General features: G+C 38.9%; 1 pseudogene; it reads right to left on the bottom strand.

The window, feature by feature from the left end:
* The window catches only part of LOC132096845 (protein Wnt-9a-like), a 32,809-nt pseudogene extending 19,687 nt beyond the window's left edge, over positions 1-13,122 (bottom strand).
* Positions 13,123-13,658: the final 536 nt, after the last annotated feature.

A 13,658-nucleotide genomic window follows, 5' to 3' on the forward strand; every position in this document is an offset into this window, starting at 1 on the left:
TCTTTGCCATTCTCTCTGCTTGCTGTCATTTACATGACAAATGAGTGACATTCCATTCACAAGCTCAAGATCATGACCTTCTGTTAAACAATTCTTCGCGTGCACCATAACAGTAAGTGTTGCATGTAAGCTATGAAATTGCTCAACATGGTGTCAGAAGAGAAGAGATCATTTGGGAAAAGAAAAGTCTCCTTTGGGAGAGGAAAGATCTGTGGATAATATTAAAAACCTGATGTTGTTCGCAGTATGGGAGAGAGATTATAGAAAACAGATGTAAAGAGACACAGTATAACTAATCACACTCAGAACATTGACAGTTTGAGTTATGGACTACTAAACAAAAGTTCATATGGAGCTTGTTTATCGTCTGCTTACATCACTCCTGTGACTTTCAACATACTTTCAGATCTTTAAAGTTATTCAGACTCCATCCAGTCAGAGGATATCAAACATGTTTGATATTTTCAGCCAGTATTGCACATATTGTTTTTATTTGTCATGTGTTTCCTAGGAAAAAGGCGCGCAACTGAATTAGTTTTAAATGGAAGAACTTAAAAGTCTAGTAGTGTGTGATGTGTGATCCTCAGTCATTTAAGTTGTTCCTGTGTTGGTAAGTGTATGATGCCCAGTGTTTTAAAATCTGTTCAGATTTTAAAAGTCATGTAGTGTATAGCTTTGCCATAGCTACACGTTGTGTACACCAGTCTCATTTTGTATCTTGTTTGTTCCCATGTAAATATAGCCCTTAATTTCATCTCTTCTCCTTGCTTCCACATCCACCCAATGACAGAAGATCGGACATTAAAATGGATCTAACAGCAGTACAGATCCTCCTCCTCTCACTCAGGGATTCCTCCCTCGATGACCCACCATCCACTACACCATTGACAGCCTCTGCAAGGTTTTCCAGACATGACTTAACACTCAGTGGAGAGCTTATCTGCTCAGAGTTGATCCTTCAGAGATGCTTAGTTGGTATTTGGACTGGGTGCTCATACATTGTCCATCCTCCTTCACAGTATTTGTGCGAGAAAGGAGGATCTCAACCCCCCAGTGTCTGCACCAGTCCCAGCTCACCCTCCTGAGCTCATCCAGCTTCTCCCCAAACCTGCAACTGATCCAGAGCCACAGCCCACACCCACCACAATCATAGAGCCAGAGCCCATTCCTGACATGGATCTTGAGACTGATTCCATCCCGAGTCTAATACCATGTCAATGTAATGCAAATTTTCATCCGGAAGCTCATAGCCCGTATTCATAAAGAATCTTAATGCAAAAAGTAGCTGCTAGTGACAAAATTCTAAGAAAATTCTTAGAAATGTGGGCATTTACTCTTAAAATTAAATAAAAAATCCTAGTAAAGAAAAAAGTAATTCAGAAAGCATCTTAACCCTTAAAAGAGGTCTTAAGGTCAAACTTGTTAGGAGCACAGACGAGGACTTTTAAGAGGCTTAAGAGTTTCTTTAGCAGAGGAGAAAATGGCAGAAAGACAAAGAGGCAGAAGAAATGTGTTGCAGACAATGGATGACAGTGAGTTAATAAGACGCTATAGATTCGATCGTGCAGGGATCATGTTTGTGACTGATCTTATTAGAGACGTGCTAACATCTCCGACACAGAGCAGAAATGCCATAGCGCCAGAAATTAAAGTAATCACTACATTACGATATTTGGCAACTGGGAAAATGCAACAATGCAATAGTGATGATTTGGGTCTGTCACAACCTTCTGTAAGCAGAGTGATCACACAAACAGTTACAGCACTTTCAGAGCATCTTATTGTGTCGCAGTTCATTTCGTTTCCACTGGACATTCCCACCTTGCAGGCTCAAAAAACTGCATTTATGAATATAGCAGGCTTATAGGTGCGCACAAGCAGGGGGAATGAACCATTAATAGTTTGTGCTATACGCTCCCATGTCTGCTTCTTGTCCCTTGCTGTGACACCCGGCCCGAATTTTCCTTTAAGAATGGCCTTGTGTTCATCCACTAACTGGGCTAACAGTAAACACTGTTCCTCTGTCCAGTTGGGATTTCTCGCCCTTCTTGGTTTTGATTCCATGTTTGATACATTAAAACCAACATTCAAACCGCCACTTAAATAGGACAGCAATCACTGTAATTGGAAAGAGTGGAACAATTTTTATCATTCTAAGCCAATCAAATACCTTATAGCAAATTAAAGGCATGGTAAATAAAAAAATTATTTATATACACACATATAATGTGTGTGTGTGTGTGTGTGTGTGTGTGTGTGTGTGTGTGTGTGAGAGAGAGAGAGAGAGAGAACGGTGAAATAGGAATAATTACGCATGTAAATTCAAAGTGAGAATTAGAATAGACCCTATACTTAAATACACTCTTTTTTTCCTTCTTGGACAACCAACCAATCACGGTCTTCAAAAGATTGTGTCATACATAGCAACGGGGTCAACCCCACTTCACTGAGATGAAAGTTTTTGTCTTTTCCTTACTCAGAGTTGCTCTCAGATCGGTCCCGAATCGCTCTTAAGCTAAGACTCCTACGTAAAAGTTTTTAAGCTAAATTAAGAGTTTTCTGAGAGGATTCTTAGAATCTTTATGAATACGGGCCCTGGATGCTAAGAACTATGCTCCTGCCTATGCTCCAGTCCCAGCGCACACAAACTATATTCTGATAGTCAAATGTGTGTAAGAGAATGTGTTTGTTGTTTATAAACTTTATAATATTCATTCAGAGAATCAGATCTTTGGATTATCATGTAAATTCACCCATCTCTCCCAAAACACATAAAAGTAAATCACAGTTGAACTACAAGAAGAATTGAGTGAACCTTATATTTAACTACGCATTGTTTATGACGAAACAAAGCTTTTACGGGTTTGGAATGACAAAATTTTCATTTTGGGGTGACGTATCCCTTTAAATATGAATTTGTTTCTCACCAACATGCAGCTTTTTATTTCATGTGGATCATTGTGATGTTTTTATCAGCTGTTTGGACTCTCGTTCTGACGGCACCCATTCAGTGCAGAGGACAAACTGTACATCTTAAATAGCCTATTTTTGGCTTTACATACAGTTGCTTATTTTGTATTTTAGTGTGCACTTAGCAAGTTTATCACTTGTTGTGTTTATAGTAAATATCTGCAAACAAACTACACAGCAACACTCAGTTTCACAGCTTTGGTCCCACCACAAAGACAAGTCCTTACACACACACACACTTGCACAAGTCCTTATACACACAAGACAGTTAACAGTCTCGAACATAGACAAAGCGAACCAGCTTTCAGCGAGTTTGGGCTTGCTGGTTGTGTGGTCTCTCGGCTGGCAAGACAGGGTCCCCAATTACTTCAAATGCATGCCAATCATTCCCCCCCAGCTGTTGACCCCAAACAAAGCCTTTTCTCAGACACCCCCCCCCCCCCAGCTGTCTACCACAGTAACCCAAAACAAAGACAGATGTGAGGAAAAGTGTGAGTTACTCGCACAAGCCAAACAAAAACCTTGGAGCAGTCCATTCGTGTTTCTGATTTGACTTGGAATGCACTTCTTCAATTCTCTGGACAAAAACATGGCAATCGTAGCCAGATCTCAACAGATGTGTCAGCAAGATGGATTTAGCATTAGTCTGCAATGTTCGTTCGGACAGAGTGTTTCGAGATGCTTTAATGAAATTTCACACATCACAATGAATGTTATAGATACCAGAAAGATAGCAAGCAAATCGAAATTGCACAATATCTGCTCAGTGTCAGGGAAATGAACCTGTGGCCTCCAACCCTGACCCTGTCTGAACTGACTTTGTTGTCAGAACAGTTCCTCCAGGAGGTGAGGGGCCCAAGAAACACTCCACTAGAACACGAACACCTCCTCTGTTGGGTACTGAAAACACCTCCTCCTACTCCAGGGGTAGAAGAACATCTCCTTCAGAGAGTGAGATGAATTTCAGGTTGCAGTGCTGGAGTCCCATTTAAAGTTTGGCTGCTTTGACCCAGCAGGAAAGCAGAAGTGGTAGATCCAGCCAAGCAGCAGTCGCAGCCTGTTTTACATCTTTCCGCCCCCACGTGTGGCAGCCAAAAAATCCTAATGACTCCTTTCATAATGATCATGCTCAAGCGAATGTTTACCTGTGGGGTGCGGTCAGCATTGCAGGTTAGTAATTACTGGTTTGACAGGTGGATATGTCGTAAGACTTGCTGGATGTGTTTATTGTTTATGAGTTTCTGAATTGTGAAGAAATTGTGGCAGCTGTGAAGAAGTGATAAAGTATACAGGTGTTGTGTATTATGTTAGGAGAACAGTAACTGGTTAATGTTTTTATTTACTCAAAACTGTACTACTTACAGCTCTACTTACTATAAGACAACATTTATTTTATATGTACATAGGTTTTACAGCAATTTGAATCTCAGCGGTATTCTCCCAAAAGATGCATTTAGTGAATATCTTTACTGTATATATATATATATATATGGGGGTAGCGCATTGAAAGTAATGCAAGTTACGTAATAAAATTACTTGTTTCAACTAACTAGTAAAGTAACGCATTACTTTTTAATTTACAAGAGAATATCTAAGTTACATTTTCAAAAAAAGTGGTGCAAAACGGCATTTACATTTGCTTTAAATAGAACTTCTTATTTTAAAAACAATCAAGCCCTGCTCATATTTAAAAAGTAATGCAAAAGTAATGTAATGTATTACTTTCCATAAAAAGTAACTAAGTAACATAATTAGTTACTTTTTTTAGGGACTGTACTGTATATATATATATATATATATATATATATATATAGAGAGAGAGAGAGAGAGAGAGAGAGAGAGAGAGAGAGAGAGAGAGAGAAAGTTACAATGCAATTTCTTTCATTACCATACCTTTTCATTTCATTACAGTAATGTGCAACATTTGATTAAACTTCATATATACAGTATACAGTATATGAAGTTTAATCAAATGTTGCACATTACTGTATTGAAATATATACTGTAATGACTTAAACAATTGCAGGTTTGAAAATGAATCTGACTAAAACCTAATGATAAATTACTCATGACTCTTCCATTTTTTCCAACACAAATTTGACCAAAAAAAAGCATTGTAGTAAGCGCTATAGTTATCATTTTTAGGACTGGAGTCAATCACAACCACTTAATGCAAGTCCGCATATAGAAACTATTCTCTGTGGAGACAAATCTTCATGAACACAGTCTGTAACCCCAAAATTATCTGTGAATTAACCAGCGAACCGTCTGCTTCACAGGAACAAAGTGCTTCCAAATAGCAAGAAGATGACGGGACATGACTGCAACAGTATAGTGACACACACAGGATGTGAACGAGTCACCATGACCTTTAGAGTCACTGTGGGCTGTGACTGTCTAATGAGACTTGCTCTCTGGATTCCCATCACCAGTCACTGGCACTATAGCTGAGATGTTGAGAAATATCAGGTTGTAAATTTATCAGTTCTAGTCACAACAGAACACAGAAAAACTGCAGATGTACACACATAGGATGGCTAAAAATCAATTGGACACGGATAGTCATTCCAGAATGTTTGAAACATTTCGCAAAGAAAAGTGTTTTCCATGTGCTAGTGGGGCCAGATGGATGAGGATAACATGTTTATTCACTTGACACTAATATTTTGTTTGGCAAGGTCACATGAGTATGTACTTAAAATCATTAACAGAGTTGCCAGTCTACTACAGCTGTAACCAGGTGTAATATCTAAAGGAAAATTAAATGGACAATACCTAGAACATCCCAAAGGAAACCTTAATTTCTTAGGGGATTTCTCAGTTATGTTTGAATTAAATATCAAATGTACTGTAAAATGAGCCAGTCTTAAATAAGCAAGCAATTGTTGAGATATACTACGTGTAAGTTGAGCTGGTGTTTATCTATGGAAAATGTATTGCCATGATGCTGTGGATTGTTGCTAGACCATTGCTAAAGAAATGTCTCAATTTCATCTGCCAAATTCATATATTAAGTCTTGGGTATTTAGTAGTACATCTTTCCTCAACAAGATGCATGAGTTGAGATATTGTTCATGCCTGTAGCACAAATGGTGTGGGACAAGTTAAGCATTTAAAATTGTTTTTAGTTTAGTACCTGAGCAATCCCTGTTCTTGGAAGAATCTGATGACAAACTAATTGAATAAAATTGAATCCACTGACATTTCAATGTAGAACATAAGTACCGTATTTTCCAGAAAATGACTATAAGTCACATTAGGTAAAAAACTGCATCACTGAAAGAAAAAGACACAGGCAAGATGCATTGGAGTGAGTCCACATTCATTATTACTTTCAGAAATGATCTATAATAGCAGTAAATAAAATGAAACATTTACAACATAGAAAGACTAGAAACATGCATTTTATTTCCCTTTAACTCCATACCAAATCATTTAACTTTAACAGCATTAAGAACAGGAATTAAATATAAGTATAAAACAAACATAAATTATATTGTCATTCATTATAAACTATAAACAAAAAGATAAAATGAATTTATCCGAAGCAAAACTGTAATTACACTTTATTTTGATGGTCACCTTTAGACATTTTGTTGACTAAAAGTAACTTTACAAACTGCATGTCAACTACCAGTCATTAAAGATTTAGTATAGTGTTATCAGACCGTTAGGCTATATGGACTAAGTTGACTTTAGTTGCAAAGTTACTCATGTTAACAAATATTAAGCAGATGCTAATACTTTAATGACTAGTAGTTGACATGTATTTGCAAAGTTACTTATAGTCAACAGAATGTCTAATGAGGACCATCAAAATAAAGTGTGTCCCAAAAACGAAGCTATCTGAGAGTGGGAAATGTGTTATATATGGTTTCATCCTTAAGTTAACTTCGGTCTGTGTTGTGTATATCGGTCTGGCTGTGGTGCCTTCTACAAACACAGTTAAAGTCAAGGTGATGAGTAGACTGAAGTTGGGCTCAGGTGGTTGTGCTGTGGGATGTTTCCCATACAGTTATTTATTTGTGGAGACTCGCCACGATTTTAAAACTAAACAATTTTAAAAAAGGCTTTGTTGTATAAACATGAGCACGTACTGCATGTTTAATAAAAATAATAATAATTCCTTACATTTATATGTTAATATCATAACGAGGCACGGGTGTTATTATATCACTGTATTTCTGAAGGAAGTCTTCATGTTACGCCTGATAAAGCAGCGTTTGTGAGCGTAGCTCTGGTTTGTTTACAGCCGTTACTAGGGAAACCTCTATTTCTCGCACTTTAAAGCATCTCCTGCTGGCAAAGATAGATTTGCATTTTCATTAAGTCTACCTGATTAACACAGCAAACATATTTTGTTTGTTATCAAAAAAATATCTACTCTAGAAGGACTTGGCTGTTCAAGGGCCACAAAAGCGTGCATGCGCAGTAACATTTGTTTATGTTGTTGCCGTTGAAACCATCTATACAGTACAAATAAACGTGAAGTACAAAAAAAGGGCAAATATACCTTGCTCATTCAGCAGGAATCCAAATGTATGCACTTATAATAATGGCATTTGGAACATACAGTCCCAGCATGTTTCAGGTGACAAAAAAAGTGAAGAAATTATGTTAACTTAACAAATATAGCCATAGTTTTTCATATTTTAGGGATCTCTTTTGAAATACAATTGAGGAGACACTAATGTACCTGTATTAACTGAGGTTGTTTTATTTGGAAACTAACCTGAGAAGCAGCACAGCAATAGTCTCCATTCACTCTAAGTAATCTCAGTGGTGCCTATGAGAAACAATAATAACAGGGCACAATATCTTAGAAAATAACTTAACTATAAATGAAGCGGTAGTAGAGTAGGACACACACAGTGCTGTAGGTTGGTGCGTACAGTACCGTGCGTGTGGTTAGCATTAGTAAGAGGTTTAACTACGGGCTCGACACAGGTCAGCTGCTCAGCGATGGTGACTGTGTGACTGGCACAGCATGGGTGCACCACAGAGCTCCACATGACTCTACCTATCGACCTCACACCATGGCACTGAGAACCCCAGCACCCAGTGACAGGTACGAGAGCTGCCCCACTCTCTCATTTGGGCTTCCACTAAAAGCCTTTTCTAAAAGCATGCAAACATAGCCCTTAATGATGTGTTTTTCCTGACCATAAAAGCATAAAAATGGACTCGAGAAGATGGGAATCCTAACATGCTTTGACTGCGGGGCTTAGTAACGTAGCATTTATGGTTGTGTGACAATATAATGACATGGCATCTATGACACTGATTCTATGGGTGCGCTGATACATTGATCATCTTCATTCCAAAGATCTAAATGTCTTTTATGGAACCAATTAATCTTAAAATGACAGCTATATTAGTTACAGTTATTTATATTTGCTGCTGACAGAAATTATATAGCTTTTTCTACATATTAGAGACTGACGAAAAGTCTGTGTGCCTTGTAGTTACAAGTACTGCAGCTGGTGCCTTGAGGAACCAAGGACCAAAATGCCTTTCACAGAACCAATTAATCTTTAAATGCAAGTTATATTAGTTGGTTATTTATATTAGTTGCTGACAGAGATTATATATATTTTCTTATATTTTGGAGAAGTGAAATTGGAGTGTACAAGTATTACTACTGATGCCTAAAGCAAACCAGTTTAAAGTACTTGAATTTTAATATAATTTATTTATATAATAATTTAGCAGTATATAGTTCCCCAGTTCAGTCTTAAAGACCTAAGACTGATTCATGCGCGTAAGCCAAAACCATCTATTGAAACATTCATCTGTGGTTTTGTGTTTTGTTTGTTTGTTCACGTTATGCAGACAGTGCGGCTCTAACAGACTAAACAGCTTCAATTCAAAACTCAAAATTTGATGCAAGCATAATGAAACAGAAAAAGCCCAAACTCAAGGTACATTTTTGGTTTGTCTTGCCTAATGTTTTGACGTCAACACCAGGTCCATGTAATAAATGTGCATGTATGGTTCATTGCTCAGGGTTTTTATAGTCATCTTATGGTTTTTCAGTCATCTAATCTTGGCCGCTGTCACTGATCATTTTGGCCCCAGAGTCCACCCAAAGCCCTTTGTGGTGGAAAACAGCCTGTGGTGGGAAACGGAAAACACATGACATGGTAGTGCCGCTAATTAACGTCATTTCAACAATCTTCAACCACCAAAAGCTATTCAGATTCCATATTGGCTTTCCGGTTTTGCCTGGCAATGCGCTTCTGTCTGCGATGCCCATCACTGCATTTCCAACAACAGCCTACATATCTACAAAACACACCGCTGGCTGGGTTATGGCAGGAGCGGACCCGCCCTCTCTTAAAAAATCAAGGCAGACCTCCAAACTGTGGTCGGAGCCATACTACCAGAATATTGAGCCGTTTGGGTGCAAGTGTGCCAAACACATTTAAAGACATTCCCCAGAGCAATAATACCATATAATCAAGGCAGGGTTGGGATGACTCCTGCGGGAGAAGCCATTCTCACAGCTTGTCGAGAAAGCCATTGAGGAAAAACCAACCGGTTGAAATATAGAGACATGGATTGATGTTTTTCAAGTGGTTACTTGAAATGTCTTGAAAGCCTAAGAAACGTTCATTATCATAAGTGTGTTTATAGTAGAAACGAAACACTGTGTTAAGCTGTCCAGCAACGACACACACCTCGGTGGAATTGCACCTTTAGAAAAGACCATCACGTGTCTGTTAAGTGAAACACAGTTTGATGAAAAGAAAATATGCATATGATTCAGTAGAAAGTCTGTGGGTGTGTGTAGGAAGTGGTCACATGTGAGGATCTTCAGTTGCAGACACTGCTATTCTCTAGCACTGAAAGGCGATCCACCGCAGCTCAGGCAGCCGCTCTCATCAACATTCCCGAGCCCAACTCTAGTCAGGAGATTTAATCTTAGTCTTATGCAGAAAAAAACTGCTTCTGTACAGGGGCTTTCCTGAGAGCTGGGGCCAAAAAATGCCATCGCAAACAGATCAAACTGACCTCAACTACCTTTGAAAAAACTGCTGCTCTGTTGACCTTCTCCCTGTATTCTGGTCACACAGCTCTCTGTGCTAATATCTGTTTTTGCCACTCATTTCCCACTGTGCTAAGGTTTCATAAAGCAGCAGATGATGATTGAAGAGCAGGGCTTTTCTACAGTAGTGACTCCACCCCCTGGTGGAAACATCAGGCACTGCAAGTACTGCTGCACCTACTAATGGACAGGTCGTGACAAAACATGACTCATTATTTAGTTAACGAAATCAAAATAAATGACAGGTGATTTACATGAGGCGGGATGCACAGCTTTCACTGCAGATCTACAAATGCAAAAGGCCAGAGTCTAAGTGTTACCTAAAGAAATACTGTGGAAGCTTTGGGCCGAGCGCATTTCACCAGTCTTCCTTTTAAATGACAAGACATCCGTCATAACTTACTGTTGAGATAGCAGTTTAACAGTTTTGGGCATTTCAAATTGAAACACAGCATAATTTACATCTCTACAATCATAATTCAGGCGGCAATAACCAGCTTCTCACATATCGGTCTGTACCCTCGTTTCAATTCAGGTTCCTCACATGTGTCCCCAGGCTGGCTTCCTCAGGAGATCTGCATAAACTTGTCAAAGCCAGGGACAAAAGAATCTCATTCCTTGGATATTCAGGGCTTATTTTCCCCATGTTTTCCCAGCACATAACCTCTTCCCCTTTCGTCCCTCAGGCTATTTAAGGTGAGCTCTACACCTAGACAAAACGTATGCGGCCCCCGTATTGCTGCATTGTTCCACCACTATTTTGTCCCCAACCAACTAAACCTGGTCTCCCTGAGACTGCTGTTGAATGAGATTCAACACTGGGCACCTGCTGCTACGGGACGGCTGGTAAAAACTAAGGCTTTGCATTCTTGTGGCCAGGATGACAATTTCAGCAACAGCTCAACTAGGCAAGGAATCCCACCCAACCCTCAGAGACACAGAGCGAGGTCAAACAGAGACTGTGTTTAAGTTTCACATACGCTCCACCGCACTGGAGAAATTGGGTATGCAACACTGACCCTCTATTTAAGTAAATCAGTGGCCAGAAGATGCATTCGCCTCATGAAAGGTATTTATGTGCATGTTAGTGGAAGCAAGTGTGACAACATGTCAGATGGTAATGGTTTCGTGCTGTTTCTGGCACAAGGATGAAATCACTTGTTTGATTTGTGATTGTGTCCTTGTCTTGAGGAGTCGCCCCCCACTTTGACTGTAAAAAAAGCCTAGAAAATGACACCCATATCAGCATTCAAAATTAACACTCATTGTGTGAGATTTGAAAGAACACCCATAGTGAAGTATATCACTAATGAGTTTCCTATAGTTTGTGTTCATGACCCGATAACACGGAAGTACAAGCAGTTTCCGTCAAAGTCAGCAAAATGCTGAAACTGGCAAAAGTTTGAGTACTTTAAAACAATGGCTAGTTAGCCTCACATATGCATGACAAATTGAATGTTAAAAATATCCAGACATTTATTAGACACAGCCTCTTGACACTGCATATCTGCTCATTATCACACATTGTAGTTTATCGTGTTCCATTAAATGTGCCAAAAAACAACTGGGAAATATTCTTAGGGGCTAACTCCAATTGATAACAATCTTTCAGATCAAATAATGGAGACTATAAATCTTTATATGAAGTACTGTCCCACCCATGCAAACGCAGGCCAGCATTTATTAAATTTATTGACTTCCTAAGAGGGGGTAGAATAGGCTTGGACCCAGTCTACAACCACTGCAGCCCAACAAACCGGTTTACTGCTTCATAATGTTCAATGGGGCCTGAGGGAGCCACTCCCACCCTGGCCCTTGATTTGCCCTAACAATATCCTCTCCGTAGCACACCTTTTAACATAGAATCTTCCATCACAGTAGAGCCAAGAGAAATAATGATACAGTGTCACGTACTTCTGAGCAGATGTTGAACGGGAAAACATTTCTGTCTTGTGCATCACTGCAACTTCTGGGTTAGAACACTATGAGGGTAACAAACGCACACCTGTCTGTTGATTACGTCCAATAATCTTAGATTACGTTAACTCATGTACATCTGTCATTTACATATTCCGTGTCTGTATATAAAAGGCTTTCATTGCAGTCAACCTCTCTACTTTTACCCTTCAGACTTGTTGATACAAGTGACTGATTTAAAGATGATGATTAAAAGTTAAACACGTTTTTCGAAACATGAAGGCGAGTAATGGAAGAATATCAATAAGCAGAAATGTAGGCGTCATAAAGGAACATATTCCAAAGGTGTTCCCACGGTATAACAATTAAAATTATGCTAGGGGAATGTTTATAGGGGGAACTGGGGAAACTGTAAATTCTACACACATTCTTGAACTTAACGCTTATTAAACTTAGTGAGCGAGCAATTGGGGTGCCAAAACGACTGTTTATGCTGGATGAAGAAATATTATCTGCGATCTGAACAGACGTTTTGGCCACCAGGTTAGAGATCTTCGTAGCTTTATTGTTAACAGCTGTTGAGAGCTGCTCGTGTCTGTTTTCATTCTTCTACAAGCATCTATGCAAAAGACAAACCTGACCGGCTAGTGCCTGCCATTCAAAACACACTATTGAATTAATACATTGATAGATGTGCAGATATGCACATTTAATGAGCTTGTAAATAAGGGCAAATTTATTGAATTTATAAAGAAGTCATTAACCAGAGACTTAATGCAAACATGCTATAATGAGAACATCACTCAGACTGAATCTGAAATCAACAGGTTGCTGTGGAGAGAAGTTTACAAAACGTTTCCTAGATTGCATTGTCTTTATCTAAGATTTTTGATTCATAAATTTCAAATCTATCCTTAGTCTATTCCTTAAAAACGTGAAGCTTGAAAAAAATTTAAGACTGAGGAACAGTTCCTCTGCCTACCCGAAGTAAGCCGTGCACGGTCCAGGCAAGCTGATCAGAAGCACTATAATGGTAAATGATAACCATCCCAGGAGAAGGTGTCCATCCAGCATTTTGTAGCGGCTCTGGGGCAGCTCATTTCGTTCGTCCTGAGTTGCTGTGTAAAATCCCTGCTTGTGAGAACGGCACTTCTTATACACTCTGAGGATTTCTGAGCCCCTCCCATTCACTTAGAACAGAACGAGAGAGAGAGAGAGAGAGCTGGAGGGAACTGACTGGGCAGCTGGATCTTGAAACACTGGCTTAATTATTCACGTTTGCTGTAATAGGAAAGCTAATTTATTGTGTCGAAGCGTAATAATCGTGCAACTTCTGAAATGGAATAAGTGTACCAGTTTTCTTATAAAGCCTACTGCATCTGGCTATTCTCTAAACTTTTTAATATCAGAGAAAATCTCTCGAGCTGATGAAAGAGATTGAGTATGCTCAACCAGCATATGAATATTTTTACCCATTATTCATGTTCCATTCTGTTAAAGGGATTGTTCACTCAAAAATGAAAACTCTGTCATTATTTTCCTCAAGTTCTTCCAATCCTGTGTGAATTTTCTTCCTTCTGTTGAACACCACAGAAGATATTTTGAAGAATGTTGGGTAACCAAACAGTTTCTTGTCCAAACACTTCCAAAGTATTTTTCATTTTTATATTTTTCAATCAGCATTTAACATTTTTCAAAATATCTACTTTGGTATTTGATATAA

This window comes from Carassius carassius, chromosome 20 (genome assembly GCF_963082965.1).
Source record: "Carassius carassius chromosome 20, fCarCar2.1, whole genome shotgun sequence".
NCBI classification, from domain to species: Eukaryota; Metazoa; Chordata; class Actinopteri; order Cypriniformes; family Cyprinidae; genus Carassius; species Carassius carassius.